General features: G+C 36.6%; 1 protein-coding gene across 1 annotated transcript in view; it reads right to left on the minus strand.

The window, feature by feature from the left end:
• The window catches only part of LOC306864564 (ciliary neurotrophic factor receptor subunit alpha-like), a 35,766-nt gene extending 27,480 nt beyond the window's left edge, over positions 1-8,286 (minus strand). The window contains exon 1 of the mRNA XM_079408661.1: positions 8,089-8,286. The gene's annotated coding sequence lies outside the window, so the exon portion shown is untranslated. The remainder of the gene's footprint in view (positions 1-8,088) is intronic.
• Between the last annotated feature and the right edge of the window lie 9,656 nt (positions 8,287-17,942).

The raw sequence follows: 17,942 nt of genomic DNA on the forward strand, positions 1-17,942 counted from the left end.
GCAACAAGAGATGAGTTTCAAGGGATTCAAGGAAAATAAAGCTGCAAGTAATCTTCCCTGTTGTTTGGATGGGCAGAGTTTGCTAAACAGTCCAGGATGTGGATACACAGGGGACCGTGGCTTGTGTTCTCTCTTCGTAACTTTAACACAGACCACCCAGGGCCCTTCAGATAAAGGTGTGGTTTACAGATAGCTGACTGGCAGGGCTTGCAGAAACTGAGCCCAAATACACAGCATTAGTCTAGGGGAATGGTAACAGGTAGGGGTCTACTCTAACGTTGCCCATTTCAGGAAGAACGAGTCGGAAAGTTTTTTCATCCCAAGATATGGACTTTGTCCAGATGTAAACCCTAGATACAAGATGAAGTCTAGTTGAGCAACAACTAGTAGTTTTCAGTCTTACAAAGACACTCTGGAATTTCTGTTACCATGGGAACAACACTGAAATTATGCTGTGTGCACTGCCAGCCTGCCTAAGGCAAAGACTTAAAAGTTACATCAGGTTTTGCTTCCAGATCCAGGAGAAGTTAAAGTCATTATCACAAATCAGCCAATCAATCTCCTTTCTGAATTCACTGTATATGCAGGATAGATTATTAAAAACTTGTGTGAACTGTCCAGGTTGGATTAACGTCTGTAGAAAAGTAATGAAAACTTCAATAATAACTAACAACCGCTTAATAGAGATCAACTGTTCTTCCAAAAATGGAAGTTCTGTTCTTATTTACTTACCTTCATGTTATTCCAAAAACTTTTGCAATTTATTTATTCCCAGAAACTCAAAAGATGGAGTCTATAAGAATACTCTGTTCATTCTTTTGAAATAAATGAGGACTGGTGCTGTCCTGAAAGAAGCTCGAAAGCTCCTATCCCAATTAATCCCAACTGTCTGGAACAAAACGACCAGTACATATCTCAAAGTCCCACAGAAGAAAGTAAATTAAAGGGGTCATGAACAGAGAAGTCACGTTTCCCATTGATCTTTTGACATCTATATGGGTCACTGTACAATAAAAACATCCTGTAAGTTTCACATCTCAAAACTTATTGTTAGTTCAAAAACAGCTTTTATTGAAACCAAGCTGAAAAAACCACTCATTTTGGAATCGTCAAATTAAGACATCATAGTGAAACAAAAGCCTATCTCTGCAGGTGAAGATCAAACATGAAGATGAAACATTGTTTGTTTGTTTGTAGTGTTGTCAAAAGTACTGACCGTGATACCAGTCGGTTCTGAAATTTTAAAAACGTCCATTTCCTGCTTGAGCGCTGTTGAGCTGATTCTTAAATACTATTGATTGGCCATTGTTTTCTTGCACTCAACAAATATGATTGTGATTGGCTACAATGATCATCAACAGCGGTCAAATATTAGCAGGAAATGGGCATTTTTAAAATTTCAGTACCACTGTTATCGCGGTCGGTACTTTTAAGAACACTATTTGTTTGTTTGCTTTACTTTACTGCGAATTAATTTTTAAAGAAGACAGTTTGACGCAGGCTTTTCAAAGGGACTGAAAGATGCAGTGCTGAGTCTGTAAGATATCAACATTTTTGATACCATAGAAATGTCATAATTCTTGTCATTAGTGTCAATATCACAAAAGCTAACCCTAACCTAAAAAAAACAAAAACAAGCTCACTTAAGACAAGCAAACAGTCAGCGATTAAATAAGAAAAATAAGAAAATAATTACAAGCAATAGCACAACAAAACTACAGTAGAAAAAAAATGCTATATACATTGAATAAAGTAATCAAATGTATAAAAACACTGCATATGTAAAATTAAATATATATTTCTTCTTATTAAAGTTACAAAAAGTCAAGAGCAGTGAGAGATGTTCTGTCTTTGGTTGTTTGATTAACATGAATTACAGACAGCAGGAATAGACTGCTGTCACTTTAAGAGCTGCCCGGATCCAATATACCATTACACAGGTGTTTTCTTTCATAGCTTTTTGCTGATGACTGTGTTTACGAGGATACTTGCAAAGACGGGCATTTTGACATTATAGACCATTCAAGGCCTATGAAGTGGCAGAAATAACTCGATTCAATACTCCCACGCTCTATGAGCACCGACTTCACGTGTACGCGCCTCTCTGACAGCGCTCGGAAACAGTCTCTTAGTGCGTGCATAGAATGAAATCAGATCTCTTTCTCCGCTGATTGTATTTCACCAGCTTAAAATCATGGTTTTAAACTGCAATGCTTAAAAACATGTGCAATCACTAAGATTTTGCGACAGTGTTTCTAAGGAAGTGCAGAAGTAACTCAGCCTGGGTAACGATGCAGAAAGCAAACAAACAAGCGAGCCAGTGCATATTTGGAGTTGCCCACCCCAAGCCTCCGTGATACCCTTCTACATGGAGCAAGCTGATGATCTAATAAGTCAAAGAAAGAATCTGTTTGTGGACCTCTCACAATGAATGTTTGTGCAACTTGACAGATCGAGCTAAAAGTCTCGTAAAAGAGGCAAATTACGAGCATTTTGGACCCAGCTTTGAAAACAGACATCAGTTTGATGCGAAGCGGGGATAAGGCTGTGGAGCAGCGCTCTACACCAGAGCTATCATAGCCACTCAAGGCTGGAATTTCCTCAGGCACTGGCCAGAATAAGATGGCTACCAGATGCCAGCTATTCACTGAGCTCTTGGCTTGTTTCCCGGGAGAATTGCAGCCTCAGCCAGTTCTGCTTGAAGGTAGACTGTGCGTGAACACTTACCCTCACTTTACTCAACACAGGATTAAACAAAAAGGACAAAAGTATCCTCAGCTGATGGATTGCCTAGTTCTGCGGTTCCAAACATGGCCTGAAGACTTGATTACAACTTGGTATGGCACAAACTTTCTCTTGGAAGCAGCGCCTTTCATGGAAGTCGCACTCTCGGTTTTTCATGAAGAACACCAGTTATTTACCTCGTACAAGAGGTTTCCGTATACCGCAGTCATGAGTCATGGTTACAAGCAAACTTGGAAACGTTCATTGACCCAGCAACCTCGGATAGCCGCTACCTGCTCTTCGAAAGCAGACCGAAGATTTCGAAGATCTCTCAAGCACAAGGACCTCATTGACAATGACAGCTCAACACCAGCTTGGGTTGCTTGGCATTTAAAATGACGCCACAGTCCCGCTGCATGTAATTATGGAGGCCGAACGGGCCAAAGCTCACTTCGACAAGCTACCACATCATGAACGGTGCAAACTCCACAAGGCCAACATGTCATTTCAGCAAACAAGTGAAAGCAAATAAATGTCAGACGACACTAAGCCCAGACCAGCAGCCTGTTTCTTGAGTCCCGGATCTGGCATGAGGAATATGGGACTGGATTTGCAGAGTCTCGTGTCTGATTTCAATGCCCAATCAGCGCCAACTGAGTCATGGGGAGTATAAAGCCCAGGAGTGAATTGTGAAGTGCACTGAATAGCGTGTTGAACGCTCTCTAGTGTCGTTTATCAAGCGGGTGGCAGTCTCAGACCGGTTGAAATTGACAACTCCCTGCAGAGGTGATACCGTTTGACCTGCTGCACGTGATGAAGAAAAGGTCTCATGAACAACCGAAGATGATCCGTCGGTAAAGGTTTGCTGAGTATCAAACAGCATGACAGACAGAGTATCAGATTTTGCCTGCAGGTATATGTATTTGTATATGGTTCCCAAACAGAGGGTAGCGCTCCAGAAGATAAAGTACTTTCTTTGTGCCTATGACTCACACCTGCTGGGAAACGGCACACATATTCTGTTACCACTGTTCCAACATGCTTGGCTCATAGAGTGCCGGTCTTCGGCATGAGAGGGGGAAAAAATGTACAGCATCCAGACAAGAGCACTGCTGCACAATCGAACCCTCTGCAAACAGACCTTTGTTTGACTACCCTTACTGATAGAAGTCGTATGTCTACCAAACATTTATTCTTGTAATGTGTACATAGCGAGGCCATTCCTCAAACAGATTACAACCATTTGAAACTCCTTATTAAATCTGAGTGGCAGCGAGAGATCTTCAGAGATAAAAGGCTTTAGCGGAATCAAAGCGAGTTGCCATGACAGGCCCGAGCCAAGAGAATTTTACCGCCTAAAATCAATACTTATGCAGTAATTAGAGCCCTTCTGTCTCTTGATGTTAATAGACAAATTATTGAAGAAAATTTTAATTCTAATTTAAGAATGTTTGTCTCCCAGACAGATTTTCAAACACTCTATAAAAAAATAAAAGACCCTCTAACACTCTCTATTCTATTTCTATTTTATCTTGTTTTTTTATTATATATATATTTTTTAAATGTGACCTCCTAACACTAGCACTCTATTATATTTCTATTTTATCTGATGGTTTTATTTATTTATTTGTTTAAAAAAAAACATTGACCCTCTAACACTTGCACTCTCTGTTTTATTTCTATTCTACTGCTTGTTTTCGTTTTATTTATTATAAAAATGGACCCTCTAACACCAGCGTTCTCTATTCTTTTTCTATTCTATTTATTTACTTTTAATTATAAAAAATGGACCCCATAACACTAGTGATTTTAGATTTTGATCTGATGAAAACATTCAGTTTTTAATCATTTTAAATCAGAATTTCTTCTTACTTCAAGTAGAAAATTAACTGACTTCTAGCAAGTCCAAGTCCAATGTGTTTTACAGCAATAATTAAAAAGTGTCACTATCAACACATGCTATAACAAACCTCTACTTGCAGGCTGATTAAGGCTTTATTTCAACTAAAAACATAGTTTGTAGACCTTTAAGTGCTACTCTGGTCCAAAAAATACATGTCCTTATTTAGAAGATCTTGGTTGCCGTATTGCCTTTTGAGAAAAAGTATCATGGATAGCATATTAAATGTGAAACTTAAACATAATAGACGGCATTACGTTAGCAGAGTGCCTCCAGATACCATTTTGGGGAAAAGATCTGCCTCTCATTAAAAGCCATTTAGGCTTTATATAAAATGGAGAAAGATGAAATAGACTATAAAACGTGCGGCTAGTGGACAACAAACTAAATGGAGGGTGTTGGGTCTATTTTAACCACTAAATGTTTTACAGATTTGATCGTCCTGACAAAATTCCAACTATTACATTAAAGATTTTTGTTCTGAATCCAAAGATGAATAAAAGATTTGTGAGAATAAACCCCATTATTAAAGACTGGCAGTTTGAGGCTTTTAGTTCATGTCAGCCATTTATAAAGTGTACTTCTCCTTACGCATTCAAAACATCTTTCTCTTTTTGGAAAATGGACAGAAAATGTTGTCGACTCTTGAGCACAGTGGTGTATACAAATCTGCGTATACAAAAAAACCCCAGTAAAACTGTGAAATATTCTATTTGAATATATGTTGAAATTAAAATTGGTTGCATCATTACTCCAGTCTTCAGTGTCAGTATTAGAAATCATTCTAATATACTGATTTGCACCAATATTGAAAATAGTTGTGCTACTTAATAGTACTAATTACGGAAACTGTGATACATTCTATATCGAACAATCAGTCCAGATTACGCAATGTAAATGCCATATGGAAATGACCATCGAGCACATATGCAAAAACCTCATGTCTGATGTCATTCTGTGGTTTCCAAGGACGGAGCATGTGGATCGTTTCATTAGAGAAAAACTAAATGTGTACCGAGAGAACAAAAAAACGCAAGAATAAATGCACTTCTTGCGCAACATGCCATGTCCTGCATTACACTGAGTGGACATCAAAGACCAGGACAAGGGGCCTCTATTTCAGGATAATTACGGCATTTCCCAACTGCAGGGCCTTGACACTTTCAACTCATAAACAAATCCTTAATGAACTTGAACTCTTCTGCAATGACTCACCCTGTCCTCACATTACAGTTGCATGGAAAAAGGCAAAAACTGAAGCTTCACGCTGCATAATTAGTCACCCAGTAACTGTCCGGCGTATATATGTATACACCTAAGCTTGAGCAAATACATATGAAAACTTTTAGGCAGCCTAAGCACAATGTATGAAATCCCATCTAGGGCCTCAAGAAAGCAAAGTCTTGGAGCAGCCAAGAGCCAACACACGGTCAGTGTGCCAGCGAGATAGTCGACCACGTCCCCTTCTCGGAGGCCCTGTTCCTCTGACAGAACAAAGAACACTCAAGTTTAATTTGAAATTGATTACAGCCACTCATAATGCGTGCTGAAATATGCATTGGAAACGAGTGTGCTGAATGAGGAACAGAACTTTGCGAGTCGGGAAACCAGAGAGGATTCAGTTAAAGAGTGGAGCCACGCATTCCACCGCCAAACTAACTTTGCAGGCGTATCGCTTTCCTGCATTTAGAGGCTTTTTTATGTGTTTCTCTTATGTTTGCATTCCGCTTCTAGTATTTACTGTATATAAACGGTCGAGACCTGAGGAATGAACATCTGGGCAGATGTTCTCCATGTAGAAGATGATGGTCCTAACACCTGGCTGAGTTTCAACAGTTTGGACTTTGCAACCAGCGTAAAGCTGATCCAAGGTTAAATTACACAAAAGAGATTGACTGGAGACACTGTTCCCAAACTATTTAAAAACAAAGACCTTTCCAAAATATTAGAAGCATTAACTGTCTCACTCTGCTTTATGTTTAGATGTTAAAACAATCATGTTTAAAGTCCACTATAACTGACAAGCCGGTGCGCTTATGAAAGAGTAAGAGAAAGCAGGGACACTCAAAATGTAACTTTTGGGAATGTATTTCCCATTACAGGTAATTTGTCTTGCTTGTTTATGTCTCATATAACTCTTAAAATATGTCCATTAGACTTTCAAATCTGAACTTCATGAAAGAATTAACAAAAATAAAGTACAAAAGTTAAAGGTTAAGGTTACTGTAAGTAAAAATTGACTGCACTATTTTTACATTTATAATAAATATTATAATACATATTACTAAGTATTTTGGAATCTAAAATAAAAAGCTACACAAAAACAAAAAAACTCAAAGCCTTATGTCTAATTAGTTATGTTCCAAATTTAAAGTTGATATCACAAAAATTGACACCCAAATTTCATTAATTTTTTTTAATGCATTTTGCCATTTTTGCCGTCTCTTTTATTTTGATTTAACATATTAGCAGTAATTACCTACGTCAATTAAATGTAAAATGTAGAGTTAAATTAAACGTTTGTAGCACTGATCATAATTGTAATATAGATTTTGATAAAAGTAAGCATTCAAAACCTAAACACTCAGAATTCAAATTGAAATCACACATTGCGTTGCCATGGAAATTACAGGCTCCTTTAAATTCTGTTGTCAAGCATCATATTACAAAATGTAGACTCCAATATTTTATAATCAAAACTTTTAATCTTGACAAAACACAGTGAGGTTCTGATTCTGATTTAGTGTTTATTTTGTGATAGAAGTAATATTGTGACACAATTGATGCATATGTGACAGGGAAAAAAAAAAACTGTTACAATTGTCCATGCTGTCTTTTATAATGCAGCAGGGATGTAGTCATGTGACATTGGCACAGTTAATGCTTGGACACAACATGTCCCTCTGCACAGCCTACTATTGCCAATACAGTCACTTCATTCTGTCACGGACTATCATATTTGGTTACATTACTGATGAAGATGATTAGATAAACAGAAATTAAAAACAGATTAAAAGTGCAATGCAATACAAACAAGAAAAAACTACTTGTCAAAAATGTTTTTTAAAATGTTAGTAAATAAATAAATAAATAGTTTAATTTTATTTATTTTAATACACCAGTAAACTGTCCCAGCAGTAGGATAAACCGATTTAACGTAGTACTCAAGTTAGTACGTCCCTCTATTCCACAATATTATAACCTACATAAAACATCATCGCGTATTCAACAGGTACCGAGCTGCTACACGCGACGCTATTTCTGTTTTTCAAATGTAAACACTTAGTTTTTAACATGAGAAACTGTGTATCTTCACTACAGCGGACACCTCTCCAAGCGCAGCTCCCAGAGCTCAGTTATATGATCTCCTTTGGGTTGCCAGAACTTTCCTCTCGCCATTACTAATAAATTCAACCTTTTCTTCCCAAAGTGCAACTTTTCAAGTGTTTCTTGTCAATCCTTACCTTACTTTTCTTCAAACATTAAGCGAGCATTTTGACGCGGTTCCTCTCCATTGCCTTGGCTGCGCTTCACCTTCGTAGTAAAGTCCGAGGATTTGACTGCGCCTTCCCCTCCGCTGCTCCCATTGGAGAAGAGCTCTGTCAGTACACGCGCGCTCGAGCCAGCATTTCCTGTCACAGAACCATCCCGGGCGGTGTTTCCAATGCCATGCTACCATTCTTTACGCACTGCTTTTCAAGTATGCACTATGTCTCCTGCACAGTATTTTCTGTAATGTCTGGAATCCGCTGAAAATGTAACGTTTTATGTCCCCACTAGGCCAAATCAAATATAAAATAAAATAATAAAATACAATAAAACAAAATAAATACAAATAAAATGACTGAAATAAATATTATTTCCACATCTGGCAGGTTCCTTTATACATTGGGATCCTGTATTAATTATATGATTTTTATAGCAGTAGCATTGTAGTAAAAAAAAAAAAAAAAATATATATATATATATATATATATATATATTACTTATTTTAGCAATTAATTAATTACTTAATTGCGTGTGTGATTTGCCACCATAGAATCCAAACTGCATGATGAGTATTGCTATGATTATAAATATAATAATATAATAATAAATATAATAAATATATAATAATAATATAATAAATATAACACTTATAATAAAAAATAAGTGTTTGACTAGTGATATTAATATCTGCATATGCATACACATTTTCTATTATAAATATTAACTCGATGCTATTTTTATTTTTTTACATTTTTGTCAACATTAACATAAGCATTTTTGTGGGTTTGTACGGTGTAATGTTAATTTTGCGTTTGTATATGGTCTCACGAAAGACAGTTGATATCACACAGTTTGCCTCGGCTTGTTCAAAAGATCTCACTGGTGTCATTTCTCATAATCATGAAAGCAATAAAAAAGCATGTCATCCAGTTTTAGCCGTGAAAACGTTTAGTCAGGATTTGTTTTACAAACGATTTTGTGGTGAAGTAAATACTACATAAAAACAAATATAATTTCTACATTAAATAATTTAGTTCAGGCAAGAATGAAAAATAATAATAAGTAAATGTTATATTAGTACTCAATTTAAGCTTGTAGAAATTAAAGTTTGAACTTATAAGTATATTTGACTTGGAATTGTTTATGTTTACAAGGATTCCTTAAGTAAATATGAAAGTTATGATCCCGTTTTTCCCATCATGCTCTGTTTTCGAGTTGTATTCACACGGTTTGAGGGTTGCTTTTGTTGTTAGATTTAGTAACTTTCTGTTTTGTGACATCTGGAATTCATTTTCTACTCAAAATGACCCATTCGTAACTCTAAATCCAACTCCAATTTTATTTGATTTTTTTTCGGTATAATGCACTTTCACAACATTGCAGAAATTATAATGTTATCATCATCAGAAGTTTTAGGAATCTCATTTTATACGAGCAATAAAATTTAGGAGTAAGTGAAGTTAAGCTTGAATAAAAGTACAGTTATTAAATGCCTACTGTTGTATTTTTATATCCTTTATTATGTTCCTGATACATAGAGGTAAATGTGTCATATATGTCAGAAAACGTGTTTCCTGTCTGACTCAGACTCGGTTTGCCCATTCAAAACACTCTTCCATTCACAAAGTTAAAAGATGGATAATTACTTTAGTGTATTGTTTGGCAGTTGTGATAATTTCCTGTTGTTTACACAGATTTGCCATTGTAATCCATGTTTGTTTTTCAATGAAATGTTACGTGGCCTTGTTTTATTTTAGTGTTTTCGCTGTTTTTAAAGCATGTCATTCAGATTTTCTATTCAAAATAAAATATTCATTGTATTCATTCAAGCATTGTGGTTTATTGTTTTCGCGGTAAATACATGATATTGACATTTTGAACTTTTTCAAAACATTATATTTTGCATTTATATATCTGGCTGATGATTTTATCCAAAAGCAACCTAGATTTCATTCAAGGTAGACATTTTTTTATTTGTTTGTTTTATCACTTCTTGCCCTCCCTGGGAATCAAACCCATCTGCCAGTTTAATGCACATGTTTGAGTGACATTTGAATTTTAGGTGTGGTTTCTAAATCTTAAACCTTTGATGAAGGCATCACATGTATTCTTATAAGGCATTTCTCAGAGATGTCACAATAATGCAGTTTTGATGATAGTGCTTAAGTGTAATCCACAGATAATTAATCTAGCAAGTTGTTGTGCCAGAAACACCCCGATGTGATAAACAGCCTGTTATGTATCATGTGTTTTATTCTCTATGCAACTCTGTTTCATCATATCATCATTTGCTCAGCAGTTTACATGCTGTCATACTCTGTAAATTAGTGTCAGGTATGCTATTTCTTTTTATATTAAAGGAATAGTTCACCCAAAAATGATTGCTGAGAATATCCTCATCCTCAGGCCATCCGAGATGTAGATTAGTTTGTGTCTTCATCATATTTGTATAGCATTACATCACTTGCTCACCAATGGATCCTCTGCAGTGAATGGGTGCCGTCAGTTTAAAGTAAACATTTTTTAATGCATTAGTTTCTTACAAGCATGCAGCTTTTAGCTTCACTTGATAGACTGGAGCTGTGTGGATTATTGTGATGTTTTTATCAGCTGTTTGGACTCTCATTCTGACGGCACCCATTCACTGCAGAGGATCAATTGGCGAGCAAGTGATGTAATGCTACATTTCTGCAAATCTGATGAAGAAACAAACTCATCTACATCTTGGATGACCTGAGGGTGAGTACATTTTCAGAAAAAAAAAAAAAAAAAAATATATATATATATATACTGGAGATATCTAGGTATCTTGTTTGTTTGCTGGCTGCATTATACAATCTAATGGCTATACTTTAATCAACTATAGAAAACAACGGGGAGAAAAAAATCAGTGAACAGTTTTGATCATGATGAACGCACAAACCAATGATTGTTGAAATTACTAGGGCATGTCCTTATTATTTTCAAAAGTATAGTCAATAAGAATAATTACCAAAATGATACTATAGTAGCCTATAACACATCATTCTTCTAAACAAACTGTTACATCACTTATTATTAAAGTGTTCAAGTCTTCATTCATTCCTAGATGGTTCCTCCTCCTCAAGCAAATATTTTAGTTTTCCCATTTCTAAAGTACAGTGGCAGAAACTGTTGGTGGATAATAATCATCTAAAACCTTTAATCTGTAAAACCACAGAGTGGAGGAGATGTGAATGAATATTTTCCCGTTTTAAACACTCTGGAACATGTTTAATCTTGACAATAGAAGCAGTCGCTGGAGCACAGGTGATTTTTATATGGAGTGGATACTAGGGCTGTAGTCAAGTCCACCTTTGTCGAGTCCAAGACAAGTCAAAGACCAGGACTATCGAGTCCGAGTCAAAACCGAGTCCAATGAGATTCAAGTCCAAATGAGACAGTCAAAACGGAGAAAGAAAAAAAAGCATCTTCTTCAAAACCACATACTTAACTATTGATAATTTATGTGACACGAGAGACAGCATATCTTCTATTCTAAGATAATCATTTTGCATTATTATTTGTAATGATCTAAAAGCATGTGCAGCAACACTGCAGGATCAAATTAGGCTAGTTTATTTACTTTAGGTTTAGCAATTTCACTAAAGTCACATAAGCCGAAGTGCAACTTCACATTTTCAGCATTTTTATTATAGTGTAACAATCACATTCTGGGCTGCCAATGGAAAATATTACAAATAACAAGCAACAGAAGTGTAAAAAAAGTCAACATGTTCCTATTCTTACTTGTTCTAAAGCAGGGGGTCCAAACTCAGTCCTGGAGGGCCAGGGTCCAGGGTGTCCTGCAGAGTTTAGCTCCAACTTGCCTCAACACACCTGCCTGAAAGTTTCTAGTATGCTTAGATTAGCTGTTTCAGGTGTGTTTGATTAGGGTTGGAGCTGAACTCTGCAGGACACAGCCCACCAGGACCAAGATTCGAGACCCCTGTCCTAAAGAAACCATAGTACAATGTAACCCTCCCAAGCAAGGCTGTGTAGCATATAAGCACCTTCAGCTCTGTGTGTCTGTGCGTGCGGCCACGCATGCATTTGTTAACTGTTTACGTTAGGCCATATAATATAGGTGCTATCTAATATATCCCCCGGGGATAGGGGGATATAGATAATATTACAAGTGTTAAGCTGTGGCCATTTTTAATAGTAGAAATAAAAATCATTCAGTTCAATTAGAGAACAGACAGTTAAAGATTGAAAAAATATAGAAATTAAAACTCAGAAGGTTTTTTATTTGTTTAATTCTAGCTTTGGTAATATTTCTATTCAAAGATTCCTCGATTTATAAAAAATGAAATTGTGGCAAAACATTAAATTCGAATTAATCGATAAAATCGGAAAAAAAATCGCCACAGCGTTTTCTTATTTTTACTTTATATAAATTGTGTAATTTATTTTATTTTACATCAAGGTGTATTCCGTGCCTCCAGGCTTTATTTGTTTTGCTCTTATTTTTTCTGTTTCTTATTCATTTGATTTTCAGGTTTTTTTTTACATTTAAACATTTTGTCAGTTATTTTATTGAAAGTGAAAGTAAAATGCGCACGGGCATTTATAAGCTATTTAAAAGCAAAGGAAAGTGAGGTGGAAGAGAGGGAAAACTCCAACGAACTTTGTAAAACCAAACTGTATTAAACAACTCCTTGTGTCAGACTCTGTAGCCAAAATAAAAATGAATTATGCCTCAGTGCAGCGCGCACACTTGGAGCCAGGCATATGACTCGCCGTGCATTTACCAGGCGACCAATGGCAATGCCTGTTCTAGATGGATTGTAAATTAAACCAATTACATTACCCATTTTCCGAACAAGCAGCCAGATTAATGGTTTTGTTTTGAAAGAGAGAGAGAGAGAGAGAAAAAAACATATATAGCTGGACTCGGTTGAGAGCAACTAGAACATTTGGCAAGTCCAATGACCAAATACCAACAAGTCCAAGACAAGTCCAAGACGACTGAAAAACGAGTACTACAGCCTGGATACTTCAAAATTCAGAAGATGCTATTTTTTCTTTAACTTGTGCATTACTACATTTCAGAAGATACATTTGCAGTCTGTAATCTGAGTAAGAGAACCAGATGCAGCAGATGTCTTGCCACATCAACATCCCCACAAATATGTTACCCAATATATTCATCTTCAAATGATGTTGTGGCCTTCAAACTGAAAACTCAGACATCAAAAAAAGCTTTTGGCTAATCGTACTAGTCTCATTTTCATCGAACAGAACAACACAGTATGCAGCAGTTAGGTTTCTTTGAAATTCTATCAGAATCTGCACTCAGGCCTATTTCATTACTTGGACCTGACCTAAAAAATGACTGGCAATTATTAGTTGATTAATTATTTGAATGTCCAACTGTGATTGATGCAATCAAATTCAGTTACATTTACATAGTAGACTTGAAGTGGTTTCTGTTTTCTTTGTCTGTTTCTACACAGCTGTTTGGCGACATCTTTTGGAAATATCTTATAAAACACTAAACTAACATTTTAGCAAATCTCAAGTCAAAATATTCAACTCATCCAGAACTATACACTGTGAGAAACCACTGTAAAGAATTCAGTGCGTGAGTGAACTATCAGAGTGAATCAGACTGAATCCTTTCTGACTTTAGATCAAATGAGTGATTCATTCGCGAACTTCTCATTGCTTGTTCTGATTTCAAACAGATGATAGAAAGCACATGCATGATTATCAGGGAAAATTACTCCCAGGTCTCTGGTAATATCCATGGATATATGATATCAGCATAATACTCACAACACAAACAAATACAGAAATGCACTGCAAATACTCAAAAAGAAACACGCTGCAAATAAATTCTTTATTTGGTTGTGCTGTGAGCATTTGCAGCACCTCATGTCAAACTGATGAAGATGTTTTCTTGATTTACTGGTGCTTTTTCTATTTGCATGTGTTTTCTGAAGTTGCAGCGTCCACCGTATGAGTTGTCAAAAATTAGCATCACAGAATCATATACGCCGGACATCAGACTGACTGTCATGAACGTCCAAAAGTGAGTTTTGATTGAGAATCTTGTAGATCTGTGCTGGGCCTTGAGGTGTTTTAGACATGGATTTGGTGAAATGGTTTGTTTGCATGAGGCTCTGGATTACAGGTAATAATGTTGTAAATAATGTTCAGTCTCTTGCACAGATTGACCTTTTTGCTTCATAAGACCTCAATACACCATCAGGAGCCACACATTTTTTTTTTTTTTTATTAGGTCTATAATTACAGTAACCATTACAAGTAGCAACAAATCAAAGCAGTATAATATTACATGATTAGATCCTTCAGGTAATCCTTTTACATCACAGATATTGTTGTAGGGATAGATAATGCCTTCTAGTGGCTTTGGCTGGAGGATCGAATGGAAGTTCCAGAAGTTTCCCTGTCCTGAGGTACAGGTACAGTTCAGTTCACTAAACATCTGCCCTCTGCTGGCCAGTTATGGAACACTCACCTGATTATTCTAATTAAGAATTATTTGCTTTTGTTGTGCTATAAAAGTTGTTCAGGTTACGTTAGCTTAGAGTGTGCTACTGTCCTGCTACTTTTAATATGTACATCTGTAAATATACTGTCTCTTCTAGAATCAGTGTCATCCCCATCTCACAGGGCCTTTCAAACACTTCATGTGAAAACATTATTTTGTAATGAGTATTTCAGCAAAAGTAAATGCTTCTGTCCTTCCTGTTATACTGATTGCCTTATTAGTTGACATGGTTGATCTTGGCTTCTGAAATCATTTAGCTATTCATTACGGCAGTGGTACTTTACGAATGTAGCCTACTTTTGGAATCTGTCTGTCTGTCTGTGTGTGTGTGTGTGTGTGCTCGCTGTCCCCAGATATTGAACCATATCTGCTGTGGACAGACACATAAAGTCAGGTCCATATATATTTGGATAAAGGCACAATTTTTGTTATTTTAGCTGTTGACCAAAACATATTCAAGTTACAGTTATATAATGAATATGGGCTTAAAGTGCACTCTGAGCTTTAATTTGAGGGTATCCTCATCACAATTGGAGGAAAGGTTAATTAATTACAGCTCTTTACTATGTAATACTCCCCCCCCCCCCTTTTCAAGGGACCATGAGTAATTGGACAATTGACTCAAAATCCATTTTGTGGACAGATGTGGGCTATTCCTTCATGATTTCTACCACAATTGAGCAGGTAAAAGGTCTGAAGTTGATTCAAAGTGTGTCATTTGCATTTGGAAGCTGTTGTTGAGAACCACATCATGCAGTCAAAGGATCTGTCCGTTCAAGTGAAAGAGACAATTGTTGGGCTTCAAAATCAAAACAAATCCACCAGAGAGGTAGCAGGAACATTAGAAGTGGCCAAATCAACAGTTAGGTACATTCTGAGAAAAAAAATAATGCACTGGTGAGCTCAGCAACATAAAAAGGTCTGGACGTCCACGGAGGACAAAAGTGGTGGATGATCTGAGGATCCTCTCCATGGTAAAGAAAAACCCTTTCACAATATCCAGCCAAGAGAAGAACATTCTCCAGGAGGTAGACATATTACTGTCAAAGTCTACAATCAAGAGAAAACTTCATGAGAGGGTTCACCACAAGGTGCAAACAAGGCCAGATTAGACTTTACCAAAAAACATCTAAAAGCCAGACCACTTCTGAAAAATCATTCTTTGCACTGCTGAAATTTTAAGATCAACCTGTACCAGAATGATGGGAAGAAAAAAGTATGGAGGAGGCTTGAACAGCTCATGATCCAAAGCACAAAGCATCATCTGTGAAACATGGTGGAGCGGTGTGATGGCATGAGCGTGCATGGCTCCCAGTGGCACTGGGTTATTGGTGTTTAGTGATGATGTGACAGAAGACAGAAGCAGCCGGATGAATTCTGAAGAGTATAGAGATATAATATCTGCCCAGATTCAGTCAAATGGAGCAAAGTTGATTGGGTGGCGCTTCATGGACGATGACCCAAAACATACTGCAAAAGCAACCCAGGAGTTTTTTGAAGGTAAGAAAGTGGAATATTCTAATAAGTAAATCTCAGCAGAATTTTACTCACTGAAGACAAAACTTAAGGCAGAAAGAGCCACAAACAAACAACAACTGAAGTCTGCAGTAAAGGCCTGGGAAAGCATCACAACGGAGGAAACCCAGTCTCTGGTGATGTCCATGAGTTCCAGACTTAAGGCTATCATTGCCTGCAAAGGATTCTCAACAAAATATTAACAATTAACATTTTATCAATGATTATATTAATTTGTCCAATTACATTTGAGCCCCTGAAAATGGGGGACTGTGTATAAAAATAGTTGTAATTCCTAAGCATTTTATGTAATATTTGTGTTGAACCCCTTGAATTAAAGCTTAAAGTCTGCACTTCAATTTCATCCTGATTGTTTCATTTTAATTCTATTCTTGTGGCATACAGAGCCAAAGTTATGAAAACTGAGTGTCCAAATATATATGCACCTAACTGTATGCGGTTGATGCCATGCATTGTATAGGAGATAAATGTCAGTGAAATTACATGATAAGGCACTTTCAGTGTGCGTCCAGCAGGTGTCAGTCTCCACCTAGAGAATGTGATGAAGCAGCATTTATTAGGTACTAACTTAGACATGTTTGGATAGAGGAGACAGTGTAACTGTGACAGTAAAATGTAATGTTTGGCTGCTTCAGATGAGTGGCACACTTTTATACGGGCGCAGACAAGTACAGTAAAACACACAACTAATAAAGAGCAGTCAGCCATGCCTGAAGACCAACTTCATAGACAAACATTCTAACAATGCATAAAGATCAGTAGTTTATTACAGATTTATTTAGTTAAATCAGACCAACCGTGAAATTATAGTGACTTTAGTGACACTATAGAGTTCAGATCTGAAAATGCTCTTTAAAACATTCTCGTATAACGCATTCAGTGCTGATGCCATTAAAGCAAAGCAATATACCAAATATTAAGAAGTTCTGTATGAATATTTCAACTGTTATTTGTTTATTTATTTGTATGTGACCGTTATATTACAGTGTTGAAAAAAAGCAACAACATTTCTGGACACCACTACACATTTACCATATATATTATATATTATATATTTAATTAAATAACTAATTACTAAACTATGAGCTAGTGTATTTTAAGTTCTGATGTGTTGAGTAGTAATGGGTTGTCTACGAGATGTGATTGAAATGTCTAAAATTAAAAGGTGAAACGCTGTGTCTCACTAACTTCTCTAATGGCCACATCAGCTGTTATTCGCTGGATAATGGGCCAGCAATCAAAGTTAATCAAGCACGCTGCCTCGTCTGTCATATAATTGCACAGCATATAATCCATTTTAAGGCATTGTCTGATGTTGCTGATGTTGTTCACTCCCTCTGCGGTTAGTCTTACTGAACTTTCTCAGGAAAAGTTCACCTAAAATGATATTCTGTCATTATTTACTCACCTCCATGTTATGCCAGACCCATATGCTAATTTTATTTTCCATACGGTTGCATGTTATATTTGGTTTTGACATTTTCCATACGTTCTGCATGTGTCTTTGGTACTCGAGAGATGTGAACTGTCATCGTATGGGCGAATAAAACTATGCAACAATTCTTTAAAATAATGCTGGTTGTTCAGATGAGACAATGTAGATTGAACCTCCTCAAAAATGTATAAAAAAAAGAAGAAGAAGAAGAAGAGAAGAAAGCACAGACCAGTTTTTTACTCCCCCCTCCCCCCTTTTCAAGGGACCATAAGTAATTGGACAATTGACTCAAAATCCATTTTGTGGACAGATGTGGGCTA

This window comes from Barbus barbus, assembly GCF_936440315.1.
Source record: "Barbus barbus genome assembly, chromosome: 45".
Lineage (NCBI taxonomy): Eukaryota > Metazoa > Chordata > Actinopteri > Cypriniformes > Cyprinidae > Barbus > Barbus barbus.